We start from the raw sequence: 15,784 nt of genomic DNA, 5'->3' as shown, positions 1-15,784 counted from the left end.
TTTTCCCTAATAGCTGTTTCTCCTCTAAGCTTTCTTCCTTTAAATTTTCTTCCTCTGTCTGACTAGCTTGAGAGACCTTCTCTTTTGCTTGATCTAAAATGTCTTTCTCCATGGTCTGAACCTCTAATAATTTACTTAACACTCTTTCAGTTTGTTTTTTATTAATTTCTAATCTGTTATAAAGATAACGCAACCCAATAAGATAACACAAAACAAAACCGAAACAGAATGAAACAAAAACGGAACAAAAAATCGTTGTATCAATTTTCCTATTTTCTTGATATGTGCATTTGTGGTCTATTTCTATCTCTTCCTCATGGGTGAACAACTTCAAACCTTGAGCCAACCATTTTTCCCAATCTGCTTGAGAAAATTCTAGGGATAGGCAGCTTGAAACAAACACAAAACAAATCAAAACAAGAACACATTGTTTTTTAAAATGGTCACCCATTCTCTCGCCTTCCCTTAGGGGCAAGCAATTCACTTACCCCAAAGCTTCAGACGTTCCCCGCACGGGCCGCCAATTGCCGCAGTCTGGCTGGGCACAAATCACCAGCCACTGAAGCAGGAACAAACTTTATTTTTGAACTGCAGGAAAACACTTCACACAGCTCCCGGGGAATCCTCCCGAATGCCACTCGCTTGTCCAGGAACCCCCAGCTGGAAATATCTCTCCCCGAAATCCCTCCTCCTGCACTTCCCCAACCAATGGGAACTCTCGGGGAATCAGCGGAAATCCCCACGAGAACTCTAAAATAGTGCGAGAACTCAAAAGTAGCGCCAGAGGCGGATAGTAATGCCTCGTCTGTCAATCAATACTGTTGGCAAAATGCCAGGGGCCATACAGACTCAGCAGTGGCTCTCAGCAACCACCCCTTACACATGCTCAGCCTGTTAGGAGGCCCTGGGAACAATCAGCTCAGCCTCCTCATTCTGCACGGAAGAACCCCTGGGAAGCAGGGGTGCAATCATAGGCGCTGCAGCCTGTCTAACCTTGGTTCAAATCCGATGATTAGCCGTGTGACCTTAGGCAATTGACCTCTGAGTCCCTGAGATTCCATCGGTAAGATGGTATTTGAAAAGCCTGCTATCTCCAGAGTTTGTTGTGAGGATAAGGAAAAATGGTAAGAAGAAAAAAATACATGTATCACGTTTAGGTAACAAGATGAAAAAAAGTAAAACATAGCAACGTGGTGGATAAATAATAAATAAGATAGACCATGCTAAGTGCTTGGCATGTGATAATTATTCAATACATGTGGATTATTTTCTATTGCTGTTTCCTGGAGTGAGATGGTGAAGAATGGTTATTTTCTCTTTGTTCTTAATTTGAGTCTGCCTCTATTCAGCCGTTTTCAGAGAAACCCCTCTCCTTCTCCTCCTGGTTCAAGTCCTCACATACTAGTAATACCGGCTGCAATTTATTCTGGGCTTACTCCAAGCTGTGTGCCAAACCCTCTGATGATGCTTTCTTAAGCCGATGTCCCAGAAATATGCTTGAAGAAAAAGAGTCTGACAGAACTGTGTTCTGAGGATGCATCCCTATTTCATTGTGGTGAGAACATCACAGAGGGCTGTTGAGAGCCACAGCCCAAGGGGCCGCAGCAAACTTCCAGCTGATTGGCTCACCGTGGCCCCAGCAAACTTCCAGCTGCCAACTGATTGGCTCCTCTGCCGTGATGCTCATTGGGCTGTTTCCCTGCCCTTTCAGACCACAGAGCTGCTCATTGGGGGACTCTTTTGGCTCCGCCCACACGACCCAGCCAATCGGCCTCAAGAGCAGGAGGAGTGGGGGGTTGAGAGGCTCGTGGGAAGCCGGTGGTGGCAGTTGGGCTCTGAGGGAATTCCTGAAGAGCTCCTGAGGTGCTGCGTGTGTGTTCTAAAAATAAAGTTCATTTCTGCTTGACAAGTGGCTCTGAATTGTGCCTAGCCAGACTGCGGCAGAGGGCACGCACACCTGGATGGGACAGCCTCCCACACGCAAGGCCAGGAGGCATGGCCTACAGCTCCCAGGCCACACAGGGGTTAGTGCACACAGTGGTACGTATTTGTGAATCTAAGCATATCTTCATGTAGAAAAGGTTCAGTAAAAATATAGTATGAGATAAAAAATGGTTTGATTGTATAGAGCACCCTGTGAATGGAGCTTGCAGTCTGGAAGGTGCTGTGGTGGGTGGGGGACTGTGAAGGCCGGGGACATTACTGTACAGCCCTATGGACCTTATAGACATTCCGCACTTCAGCTGCCTTTAGTTTATTAAACATTTCTTTAATAATAAATGAACCTTAGCTTACTGTAACTTTTTTTTTAATATTTATTTTTTGGTTGTAACTGGTCACAATATCTTTATTTTATTTATTTATTTTTATGTGGTGCTGAGGATCGAGCCCAGGGCCTCGCACGTGCTAGGTGAGCACTCTACAGCTGAACCACAATCCCAGCCTCAGCTTACTGTAACTTTTAAAAATAACTCTGGTTTAAAATTTTTTTGAGCCCTTTTTTACTAATACTTCACTTCAAACAGAAAACATTGTACAGACATACACATATTTTCTTTCTTTTCATCCTGTTCTATACCATTTTTAAAATAATTTTTTTTAAACTTTTACAACAACTTTGTTGTTGCTGTTGTGAAAAACCAAGACACAATCATCACACACATTAGCCCAGGCCTTCACAGGGTCAGGGGCACCGATGCCACCCTCCTCCACCTCTACATCTTGCCCCATTGGAAGGTCTTTCAGGACAATAACCTGCGTGGAGCTGTCATCCTTTGCCTATGGTAGCAATGCTTTATTCTAGAATACTGAAGGACCTGCATGAGGCTTTTTTAGAATTAACTTTTTAAAAAATAAGTAGAAGAAAGGGCTGAGGAGGTCACTCAGTGGCTGGTAAGTGCAAGAGAACTGGCCTGGTAGGTGCAAGGCCCTGAGTTCAATCCTGGAATCCAAAAAAAAAAAAAAAAAAAGGAAGAGAGCGCTCTAAAATAGCAATAAAAGCAGAGTGTAGTAAATACATACATAAGGCAGTAACAGTTGTTGGTTCTCATTATCAAGGATTAGGTACTGGACATAATTCCACGTGCTGTAACTTCTATACCCCGGCCTTGCGGCAGGTTTGTTCACGCCAGCATCACCACACACGCGTGAATCAAGCTTGTGCTCGCGACAATATCACTGCAAGAGGAACTTTCCAGCTTCACGATAACCTCATGGGACCACTGTAGTATAGATGGTCCATCTAGGACACGACTCTAGTTGACTCAAATGTATAAATGGCTCGAGGAGGCCCATCACCAGGACCCAGTGGTTTTCTAAATTGTGCACGTGCAAAAGAACACTTAACTGGAATGCTCTTTGTAGAGCAATCCTGAAATTTCACAACCCCCCCCCCACCCCAAGAAAAGTTAATGCAATTATATTACACGTATGTCTGACTCTGTTATAAAGGAAGAGATTGGGCTAAGCCTTTTTTTTTTTTCCCACTTTCTGTCTGAATTTCGGAAGCTACTTGTTTGTTTGGTCACTTTGGGGCATTCATCAGACAGTAAGCAGATCTGCTGAGACTCTCAGCAGACAAATAGTAGGAAGTTCCTTAAACAGGTCTATGTGAGAAAAAAATCATAATTGACAAGCATTTGAGTGTCCTTCCGGGAGTGTTTGCATTTCTTTTGGCCTGGAAAGGGCAGCTCTAATAGTGAAACCTGAGTCAGTGTGACATGACAAGAGGGAAGGTCTAGGGGGGCGAGGACACCTCTCAAGGCCACTCATGTCAGGCCAGGGAGGCCGTGCTTTCCCGGATGTGGCAGAGATCTTGCCAAAGGTAGGCCCCTGTGCCCAAGGGTTCTTTAAGCTTCATCCTGAGATAAGACGGAGATAAGAGCCCCTGGAGCTCCCCTTGAAGGAAACTGACCTTGAATCAGTTCTGCAGAGATGACTGCAGAAGGAACGTGACCCAGTGGCACTCCCCTCACTCGTGATCATCTGGGTGGTGCAGCAGTGTTTCCAGGTGTGTGTAGGTTGCCATGACGACCAGCAGGTTGGAGTGCTCCTACCCTGCTGCTTGCAGAGAAACCCTCTCCTCTTCCTGGTGTCCTTTGCTCTGGGGCTCAGCTTCTCGGTCAGGACTTTGTGAGCATGGGGCTCCGGGAAGCCCTATGGCCCCCCATTCCTTCTCTTAAGATTTAGAAGCGCATCTCTAGGTGGGCGAGAAAGATAATGGAAGATCTCTGACTTGAAAGCACCTGCTACTTCCTAACTAAGTGGCCATGTCTTAACCTCCCAAGCCTGAGTTTCCTCATCTGAAAGTGAGAATAAAGACAGGATCATCAGGGGGTTGTGGAAAGATTCAGTGAAAGAGTGTGTGAATGTCTTTTTAGCATAGTGATGGATGCTCACCTGACAGCAGCTTGGGTCACTGTTCACTCCCTGAACATTTAGAATGTGGGATCCCCTTAGGGGGCAATCACTTATCAATACTCAAGGACCCAGCAAGCACCTGTCTCGCACCACTGGCTCCCTGGAGGCCCAAAGTCTGCCTGTTTCTCAGAAGTGGCTTTCGCCATGTGTAAAGTCCCTCACTACAGGAAGGAATTCAGGGTGGAAGGGGATGGTTGTTGATCTCTACCAATGACTCACCTTCTTGGGCTTGGAACTTGCCTTTGCAAAATGGACATAATAAAACATTTCCCTTTTCACTGCCCCACCCTTGGCTTCCAATTTATGAGACTGGCGGGGACACCGATAGGCTATAAACTGTTCCGGTCTCCCTTGGAGCTAAACATCAGATGGAGGCCGTAATGATGGTTGCTGTTTATAGAATTGAAAGTTTGTTTTAAGAGCAACCCCTCCCTATGCCTGGAACTAAAGACTGCTGTATTCAGACTTGGCAGGTGTAGGGTGAAAACAGCTTGGAGCTCAATCTTGGAGAACCAATAGTCCCAGGATTGATACTTGGGTCTGAATCCATGTGGTAGGATAAATGATCCTCAGACCCTCAGCCACAGGGAACTTTTGTTTGAAACTTTCTTTTAGGAGGAATGCAGGTTCTGGAGTTGAGCTCAGGTTTGAATTCCATCTCCACTGTTGTGAGACCTTGGGCCAGTTTGCTGATCTCTCTGCTCCTCAGTTTCCTTATATGTAAAACAGAAGCACCTGACTTATGGGATTGTTTTGAGGATGAAATGAGTTTTAAAAAATGTAAAGCTTTAGAACAGAGTGACTGACATGGTATAGATTTGATAATTGTTAGCTTTTCTATCTATATCTGTCCAACTATCTGTATCAGCATGATCTTGACTGAACGATGAAGTGTAGCAGAAAGAATCTGGAACCTCTGATTCCAATTCTGTCTTTAATACTCCAAAGTTTTGCAACAGCTGGGCCTTTGCAATTCTATTCCTAAGTTTCCAAAGATATCTAAACAAGTGGTAGAAAACCCAAAAACAAAAGGAACAATTGCTATTAATTGAACCAGGGATACTGGCTCAGATTTTGGAAAAGATAGGATCTCAAAGAGGTGAACCCCACATTCGGGTCACTTTTGTGCAGGAATATTTGGTGATATTGAAAGACCAATCTGTACTTTTGGCAGTCTCTCAGACATAGAGATATGGGAGGAATCTAGAGTAGGACTTTAAATCTCGTGATGGTTAAGGATCCTGGTCAACCATTCCCATTTTAAGCTGAGATGTAGAAAAACTGACCCCTAGAAGAAAGGATGGAATGGAAGGAAACCAGCTTTAGCTAGGACAGCAGCTGGTCTTTGAGTTAATGACCTCTGTGTCTGACAAAAGCTAATGAAAATCCTCTTTGGGAAAACATAACATCATCCTAGGCCTCAATAAATATGCCTTAAAATACAACACAGAATAAGCAATGAAAGATAACAAGGCATACAAAAAGACAAGATACCATGAGCAAGAATTGATAGAGACAACTGACAACCAAAACAGACCCACTGAAGCCAGTGTTGTTAGAATGATCAGAAATCAATAATGAAACAACTACACTTACCATCTCCAAGATAGGAGATTTTTTTAGAAATAGGAAAGTGATAAAAAGTAACAGCAGATTTGAAAAGACTCAAATAGAAATTTTAGGACTGAAAAATATAAGACTTAAAACTAAGACCACAGTGGATGGTTTTTAAATTCGATACAACTAAGGAGAGAATTAATAGCAGTGATCAGTAAGACAGGTCAAAAGAAAATCTCTGGAATAAAGCCCAGGGAGTCAAAAAGACGGGAAATTCAGGAGAGGTAAGTGGTGTTTCATGCATACTTGTATGTTTTCTTCATTATTGCTCTCATCATCACACATTATGCACATATCCGTTTCCTTGCATATTGATTATCTCCTTGACTAGAAAATAAACTCTGTAAAAGCAGGACTTTGTCAATCCTGCCTACTTGGTATCCTACTGCCCCTACTCACAGAGCCTGGCACAGAGTAAATCCTCAGTAAACTTTTATGTAAGAAATAAGCAGTTATACCTGCTATTATATCATTATATTGTGTATTATATTATACTCATTATTATATTATATTAGTTATATAAATGCTAATGGAGAAGATGCATCATTTATTTATTCTCACATTCATTCATTTTTACATATCAGACATTCATTCATAGACTCTCAGATACCAGGGCCTGATCTTGGGATAGAGAAATGATAGTTGTTGGTTCAAGAGTAGCCTGTGAAACCTTGGAAGGCTTCCTATAGGTGGTGCTGTTAGAGCTGGAAGGAGTATTTAATTGTGAGTTGGGGATATTCAAACGGAATATCAGATATTTCCACTTGACCGGTGCCTAAATACTTTGTTCTCACCAGCTTTGTAAACTAGATTGTTCTGCAGGGAAATCAGCCTGGCTACTATTTTATGACTTCAAGCCTCCTGTATAGTACGAACCATCTAAAGAGTAGAGAACAGATTCACAGTGGCACATCATGGGTTTATCCTTTGTCTCATTCTGAGGACAGCAAGGACAGGTTCTGGATTCCTAGCAAAGTGACAGCAAGTTTCTTTAGACTATAATTAAAGTGACCCAGCGAATCCCGTGATGGCTAGCTCATCTAATTCCTAATGTCACAGCAATACCAATGTCACAGCTATAAGTCTGAGTGGAGTGTTCCCAAGGAGCAGTACTCAATGTTTTCCTTAAGAATTTGAGTTCCTATTATCCAGTTTTCTTTTTGAGCAAGCCAAACCAGTGAGTAGGGCAGCTATGACAATCCCTGATCCCAGTGAGTAAGCCTAGAGAATGTCACACGGGCCATAACTAACCTGAATTCCAGTTAGGGTCTGCTGCTGCAGCCTGGAGTCTGTGAGTTCAGGTGCTGAGTGAAATGTAGGGAATGGGCTTAAAGCAAAGAACTGGGTGTTTGGAATGCTTTTCTTATCCTTGTAGTAAGTTTGCAATGCCTAAAATTTAGAAAAATACAAACATGCAAAAATGCAAACCAAACAAAGAAAAATCCCCATTCCCCCCTTCCTCAGAGGTAATCAACTTACCATTTTGGTGTGATTTTTTTTTTATTGTGCTTGTGTGTGTGTGTGTGTGTTTCTTTTTACAGAAATGAGAGGCTTACCTAGTTGCAAACTTCTTTTCTTGTCCAATAACACATTGTATCCATCATTCAGTTTCAGGTTTCATTTGGTCTTTTGTCTTCTATGAGACAAAAGATGGTTACTGATTCTTCTATGGTAGGCAGCACCCTAATTTATTTGAAAAATCCCCTTGTGGTGGACATTTATGTTGTTTCCAACTTTTCTCATGACAATAAACACCAAATAATATTATTTGAGGTGAGGCACTGAATCAGATAGTATGTACTCTTTTAAAGTATGACATACTTTTTGCCAGCAAAATGGAGAGTTCCCAGCAGTTCTATCTGTGCAGAGGTTAATTTGAATAAAACCTGTGTACAGTATTATGATGGATGGTAAATACAGAAATTAAATGTTCATTTCTCTGACTAGATCTTTGAGATGAGCTGGCCATCACATGAGTCACTGGGTCACTTTAATTATAGGCTAAAGAAACTTACTGTCACTTTGCTAGGAATCCAGAACCTGCCCTTGATGTCCTCTGAATGAGATATTAAGGATAAATCCATTGGGGTCATTTTGACTCCAATTATTTTTTTTCTAACTAATCCCCCCCAAAATCTACATTTTTTTTTTCTTTTTTTTTTTTTTTTTTTTTTTTTTTTTTTTTTGTGGTGCTGGGGATTGAACCAAAAATCTACATTTGTATATCTCTTCTATTTCTTCTTCTTCCTATCTATCTATCTATCTACCTACCTACCTACCTAGATGTTTGCCTCTGGAGTACTTGTTAGTGGAAATACCAGATTTTCCCTTTCAGGAAGCTTGTGAGTTTAGGATTTTGCATCTGCCAACTTCATAGGGGACTCTCAGTTGCCTGAGGTCAACTATGGTCCAAAAATATTAAATGGAAAATTCCAGATTTTATCAATTTCTAAGTTTCATGTTACGTGCCATTCTGAGTAGTGTGCTGAAATCTTGTGCCAGCTTGTTCCACCCTGCCAGGGTCCATGCCCGGCTTACTCATTCTGTGTGACACTAACACACTAGCCACCCCCTTAGTCACCTTGCAACCGTCTCCGTCATCAGATCAGCTGTCTCAGTGTCCCAGTGCTTGTGCCAAGTAACCCTAATTTTACTTAATAATGTCCCCAAGTACAAGAGTGGTAATGCAAAGGGGGCACCAGGGCATGAGAGATGTTGGAACAGATTAACTGTGGCACTAAGTGGCAGTGCTGCAGGACGTACAGGAAATCCAGCTTCTCTAGGGCTTGTGCTGTCTACCGTTCCAGTCCCAGGAATGTGTCCTCTGCAGAGAAGGGGAGCCACTGTTTCCACCTGTCTGGGATGGGCTCTGGCCCCTCTGCACGCCCTCCCTGCTCCTCTGCTCTCCCCTGCAGGTCTGGATGGGGCACCCCAGCACCCTAATCTGGCTCTTGGAGGTGACATGATACAAAATGTCTGTCCCAGACACAAGTGCCTTCCTGTTGTGCTGTCTGCCTGAGAGCCCAACAGACCAGTCTGGGCTCTTCTGGAACAGTGGTTTCAGCCTTTTGATACCTGCGTTTGCCATTCCATTCACCGCCTGTTTATGGGGCCCCTTGAGCGCTGCAGGTAACTAAGATGGAGGGAGTCCTCACAATGGAGGAGGCCTGTCCTGGACAGAGGGGGAGAGCAAACCTGTGTATTTCATAGCAAAAGGTGGCAAATGAATGAATGAAAACTACATGTAACAACACGGGTAAAAAATAATAAAAGTCACAGAAGATACCTCCATTTTGGTCTCATTTACATAAAGCTAAAAATGTTAAACAATTCTGTACTTTATTTAGGGACACAAATTTATGCATGATAACATCACATTTATGAGCACAGTTAACTCAAGGTGGTAGGGAGTGGGGTCTGGCTGAGAAGAGGGGTTTAGGGTGCTTCAATGTAATATGATACTCTATTTCTCAAGATGGAGTGTCAGCATTACTCTCTACCTGTATTTCTTTTCTTTTCTTTCTTTTTTTTGGTACTGGGAATGAAACCCAGGGGCACGTTACCACTGAGCTACATCCCCAGTCCTTTTTATTTTTTTATTTTGAGACAGGGTCTTGCTAAGTTGCACAGGCTAGCCTTGAACTTGTGTATTGGGTATTATCTGTATTGAATATTATCCTGCCTTGGGCTGGGGATGTGGCTCAAGCGGTAGTGCGCTCGCCTGGCATGCGAGCGGCCTGGGTTCCATCCTCAGCACCACATACAAATAAAAAGATGTTGTGTCCGCCGAAAACTAAAAAAAAAATAAATATTAAAATTCTCTCTCTCTCTCTCTTAAAAAAAAAAAATTATCCTGCCTCAGCCTCCCAAGTTGCTGGGATTTACAGGCTTGCCACCCCCACCCCAACTGTATTTGTAATTGCTAATATTTCATTTTAAGAGTAGCCTTTAAAGATACATCAACACATAGTAACTGCTTTAGTTTTGTATTTTAAAAATGATTTTATGTTTGTCATGGAAAAAAAGGTGGGGGGGAAATATGAGGTTAAATCACACGAAATTGCAATTTTCGTCGGTTAAAAAAGCACAAATATCAACAATTTCATGTTTTAACCTAAGATAATAAAATAGCAACAACCATTCTCTCCCAAAGTGGGGGGTATGGGATTTTGTTTTCTTTTTTTAAAAAATTCTTTAATGTCTTTTTCGATTTTCTATCATGAGCACTTTCGGTTGTTCATATCAGAAAAATTCCCACGTGCACTGGGAGGAAAGCGAGCAAGCTGGGCTCTGGTTGGGGCTGGGTGGGCGCGGGGGACTGTGCGCTGGTCAGTTCCTGCTCTAGTTAGCCTGCTCCAGTGACCCGCAGGCTCGCGCTCTACACTATAGCGGAGTTGAACTACGATCATTTCCAATCCCCTTTCCTGCTCTCTAAGTTCTTCTAGACTCACTGGAAAGTCAGGTGGACCCTCCGACCACAAAATCCGTCTTGCTGCTGCCCCCTAGTGTCCGCTGCGGAGCAGCGCTGCAGGTCCCCCTCCCCCGCCAGGGTCGCTCCTCCGCGCCGCAGGGCGGGGCCGGCAGTGCTGATGCGGCAGTTGTAGGTAATTCATTTACGCACCGCGACTGTTACAACCGCAGCCGTGGACAATTGACATCTCTGGCACGGAGCCGCCAAACAAAGGAATTGCTATGGAGCTGTAAAGATAAGCCCTGCAGCTCGGGGTTAGCAAGTCCACGGAAGAACGTGAGCCATGGCAGCATCCCTCCCCCTCCCCCACCATCTTTACTCATTAAGATCCCCCGAGATGAAGTGGAGAAATCAAGCGAGGGGTCGCCTACAAATAAAACCCATGTCTTTTATTCTTCTCCAGAGCCCTGTAAAATCTGTAAAATGTTCTATTTCTGTAGGCTTCTAGCAATTCTGTAGTTGCTAGAAAAAGTGATGATGAAGGATATTAAACTCTTCATTTTACACATATAAATAATTTAGTGTATGGCATATATTTCAACTTTATAGCCGTTTTAAGGAACCGATGAGATGGAACAAAAAGAGAAGGAGGAGGTGGGAGGGAGACATTTGCGTTTATGGTGCCAGGTACATCCTGGGTCCTGATAGCAGTACCCAGAGAAGAAGTGGACACTGTTCTCATTTTCCAGATGAGGAAATTGGAGCTTGAAAAGATTAGGGGACATACAGCTGGTCAAGAATCTTGTAAAGCGGCAGAAGTGTGAACTGGGCTCAGTGCCATCTGACCCTTGCAAAATGCTTTTCCTTTTGGTTCTAAGTAGGTCAGGCAAGAGGAGCGCTGGAAATCCAAAGACGACCCAGTCCTAGAGGGAAAGTGGGACAGATAGCCGCAGAGGGACCAACACCACAAGAGCAGGAACCACCAACAGAAAAAGAGGCAAGGAGCCGAGAAGCTCAGCTGTGTGTGGGGTGCAGCTCCCCCCCAACACTACCACCATCACCACCATCACCATAACCATCATCACCGTGACCATCACCATGACCTCCAAAACAGAAAGGGGGGGGGGCAGAAAGAGAGGAGGTGGAGGGACTTGCTGAATAACACTCTTCTTCCCTGTGGCCTATTGGGGACCATAATGAAGATAAGCACTCTTGCTGCATGCTCACATTAGGTAGAAACAATTAGAGACCACCTTGGTATGAAAGACTCCTGGAGATAGGGATTTAGGTGGGGGGGGGAGAGAGAGAGAGAGAGAGAGAGAGAGAGAGAGAGAGATTGACAGATATTGAGTCTTAAAGGAAATGTCCATGAGCCTTTGAGATGCAGAAAGCACAGTTGTATGACCTCGTAAAATGAGCAAAATCCCCAAGTGCAGGGGAAACAGCACAAATCCTTGCTGCTGCATCCTGGCTCCACCTCGGGGTCCCACCCCTATTTAGAGCCCTTCTATCACATTGTACCCCCAGCCCAAGTCAGGGCTTCCCACTCTTGAGATAGCCTGCACTCTCCGTAGAATGTGCACCTACTTCCTAAATACACCTTTTTCTGACTTGGGCTAAAATCCTTTCTGTCATGTATGCCAAGAAATCTGGGGGTCCTGAGTTGAATTACCCCTCCCCTCTGGGAACTCCTTGGACCTTTCTCTGGAGCTGTCTCTTCTCCTGTGAAATCCCCTCCCTGAACTTGTCCTGAGAGACTGCCGGACAACCACCTGCATGCACAGAGCCAGGGCCGCTCGTGGAGTGGGTCCGGATGGGGGCTGAAGCACCCTTTGTCTTAACTAATGATTAATGTCTACATATGTTCTCTGTGTCCATCAGAGGGAGATATCCTTCACCTAAATTCTAGAAATACATAACCTGTGACCATTTGGACATGGCTGAGTTGATATTTAACTTGGCGTGGAGAGCCCTGTCTGCACGGGAAGAACAAATTAACAATTAAATTGAGACTGATGGGAGTGTGATATGGCAAGAGAGGAGAGAACAAGGTGCCAAGACTTAAAGACGTGCCCTCTGCCAGGGAAAGCAATATGTTTATTACAACTCAGGTCTGCTGATAAAATCGGTCCGTAGAAGAACCCCGTAGGGCTTCAACTGGAAGGAAAGAATAGATTTTACTGGCATAGGAGAAACCCTATTATGAATTCTCATTATACATTGACACATGAACATGTTGCCCTCATGAAAAAAACACATATAAAAAGATTAGGACACTTTTACTCTTTCCTCCTTTCATGCTTGTGTCAATTTGGTATGTATCTTTCTAGACCAGTTTCCGCATCTTTAAGTATGCATAAACACCATAGGAAACAGAACTCTTCTTCTGCGCGGTGTTTTTTGGTGGAGTTGTGTTTTACAAAAACAAAAACAAAACAAACAAACAAAAACAGGAAAGATCATTCTGCCATGCTTTTTCATTCAGCTTCATGTTTGGGGAGCTATCCCTGTGAGTTCATTTAGACCTGCCTCATTTCCCTCCTGCCCCATTCTTTTAATCGGCTGCATAAAATTAATGGCTGTTCCATAATTCTAGAAGCCTTTTTCCTATTGGCAAATATTTAGGTTGTTTTTAATTATTTGCTTTAACATACCATTATGTCTTAAACCCCCTTGGACATTCCTCCCAGCGTATGTGTACATGATTTGCTTTAGGGTAGGTCATAAGATGTGGTCCAGGAGTGCCCCTTTCTCCATGGTTTTGCATTCCATGGCTCCAGTTATCTGCAGTGGACTGTGGTCCAAATATATTATATGGAAAATTCCAGAAAGGAACAATCTACAAGTTTTAAATTGCCTGCCATTCTGAGTAGCATGATGAATTTCATGCTGTCTTGCTCGCTTCTACCTTCATTCCTTCATTCAGTGTATCCACACTGTATACACTACCCACCTGTATGTCACTTAGGAGCCATTGGTTGTCAGACTGATTGTCAATGTATCACAGTGCTTGGGGTCCAGTAACCCTTATTTTGCTTCATAATGGCCCCAAAGCCCAAGAGTATTGATAATACCAGTTTTATTACAGCATATTGATATAATTATTCTATTTCATTATTAGTTGTTCATTTCTTACTGGGCTTAATTTTTAAATGAAACTTTATCATAGGTGTGTCTGTATAGAAAAAACATAGTCTATATAGGGTTTGGTGTTAACAGTGTTAGACAACCACTGGAGGTCTTGGCATGTATTTCCTGTGGGGGAAGGGGTACCGTGTTTCTATTTTTAGGGTAGATAATGAGATGTGGGTACTGGGCATAAAAAACATTACCAGGTACAGCCCAGTTGCCCTCCAAAGTGGCTAGATTCATTCAGCTCCCAACAGCAGCGTGAGGAATCTCATTTCCCCACACCCTTGATGGTGTGTTCTTAAAGTCCTAAGCTAGATGGCTTCACTAAAATTCTATTAGTCACACTTTTTTCTCAACGAGGTCTGACGATTCTTTTAAAGGACTCCGACGGCAGGCAGAGCATCCATTTCCTTCACAAGCCCTCCTTCCCCTTGGCCTTTAAATACAATTTCTGAGTTTTGTGGATTTGCGCTTACAGAGAGTCACTGTCTAGCCTAGGCCTCGGTTCTCTGTGTGGGTTGAAAGGCTAAGGACTTAGGCAGGAAAAGACTCTTGCAAGAAGGGCTAGTGTTTGCGTTCCTGTCAATGTGTTTGTGACCTGCATTTCCACGTGTTCAGCGGTGACAGACCCCCGCCCCCTGGTTTCTGAAGTCTGGAGTATCAGTCTTTGCCCCTGAGCCTGCGAGTTTTGCACCATCAAAAGAATGATTTAAAGAACTTCACTAAGTTGGGGCTTGGGTGCTCAGGGCTTTATATTTTTAATTCAATATTTGCAAATCTCCCTCCCTCCTATTTTCATGCTGTTACTTCATAGACTAGGAACCTAAGCTTCAAAGGGTAAATAACTTGTCAAAGGAGAGACTACATCTAGGCTCACAGGACTTCAAATCTTTATGATCTATTTTAATGCAGAGAAATTAAATACAAAATTCAACCATAACGATAGGAGACGACAGAGAGGGTAGAAAGACTGTTTCGGCAACAAATAACGTGAAGCATAAGAAAGTTAGCAATGAAATAAAATTCATGTGTTGTACAGGGTGGTTTGTCTTTTATGAGAAGTTGCATGTGGAGTATGACTGAGTAGTTCAGAGGGCACTTTGGAGCCAGATGACCTGGCTGCACATCCTGGCTCTGCTATTCATGAGCTGTGTGCTTTGGGGCAAGTTACTTAACCTCTCTGTGCCTCAGTGCTCTCATCTACAACATGGAGATAAAAATAGTATGTATTAACATACTGTAATGACTAAATAAGAGAGTATATGTCAAGCAACTAGAATGTGCCTGGCACATCCCAAACACCATAAAAGTTTGTCATTACCACATGTGGTGTTCACTGTCCTCATTCCCATTTTGCCAACGAGGAAAAGGAAGCTCGTGGAATTGAGCAACTAGCCCCAGACCATGGAGTCAGTCGGTGACAGAACTGGGGCCAAACCAGGCCTCTGCCATCCTGTTTGGGGTTTTCCACACATAATGCCCCTCTCTTTGCTTTTCTCAATATAAGCAGAGGGGTCCCGGCCAGCTTTGGGACATCTGTGCAGGACAGGGCGCGGCCAGGCGTGGTGCGCGCTCTCTTCCTGTGAGAAAGGGAGGAGTCTTAGAGGAGGAAATTCAGGAACGTGGAACACACAGGACAGTCACAACAATGGACTCACAGGTGACATGTTTTTCCCGTTGACTTCTTCCATCCTAGCCCCAGATGCCACGGTGATGTCCCCTCCCTCTGGGCAGCGACCTGGCATCCCCCTGCAGCCCGTCTTGCCATAGCCAAAGTCAGATCTCTAAATATGAACTGGATGTGCCAGGGCCCTGATAAAGCCCCCAGTGGCTCCCCATGACCCAAGGACTTGGGCTAAACCCCTTCAGATGGCCTGTGACACCCTCAGGATCTAGCCTCTCTTGGTCTGGTTTGTGGTGCCATAACAAAATAGTTGAGGCTTTGTAGGTACAGAGGTTTATTTGGCTCGGGTTCTGGTGGCTGGAAGGTCCAACAGCATGGTGCCAGTGCTCTGTCAAAGGCCCCTGGCTGTGTCACCACAGGGTGGAAAAGCAGAAAAGGCATTCAGTGCAGAAGAACTAAGGCCTGGGGCCTCTCTAACAACTGGCTCCAACCATTCTCAAGGGAGCAGCCCTGGTGACTACACTGCCCCCCTGGAGACCAGGATGCCAGCACACGCATGTGGGGGGAGCGGGGGGGGGGGG

Source organism: Marmota marmota, unplaced genomic scaffold (assembly GCF_001458135.2).
Source record: "Marmota marmota marmota unplaced genomic scaffold, marMar, whole genome shotgun sequence".
In the NCBI taxonomy this organism is placed as follows: Eukaryota; Metazoa; Chordata; class Mammalia; order Rodentia; family Sciuridae; genus Marmota; species Marmota marmota.
Note: the sequence above shows the minus strand (reverse complement) of the source record.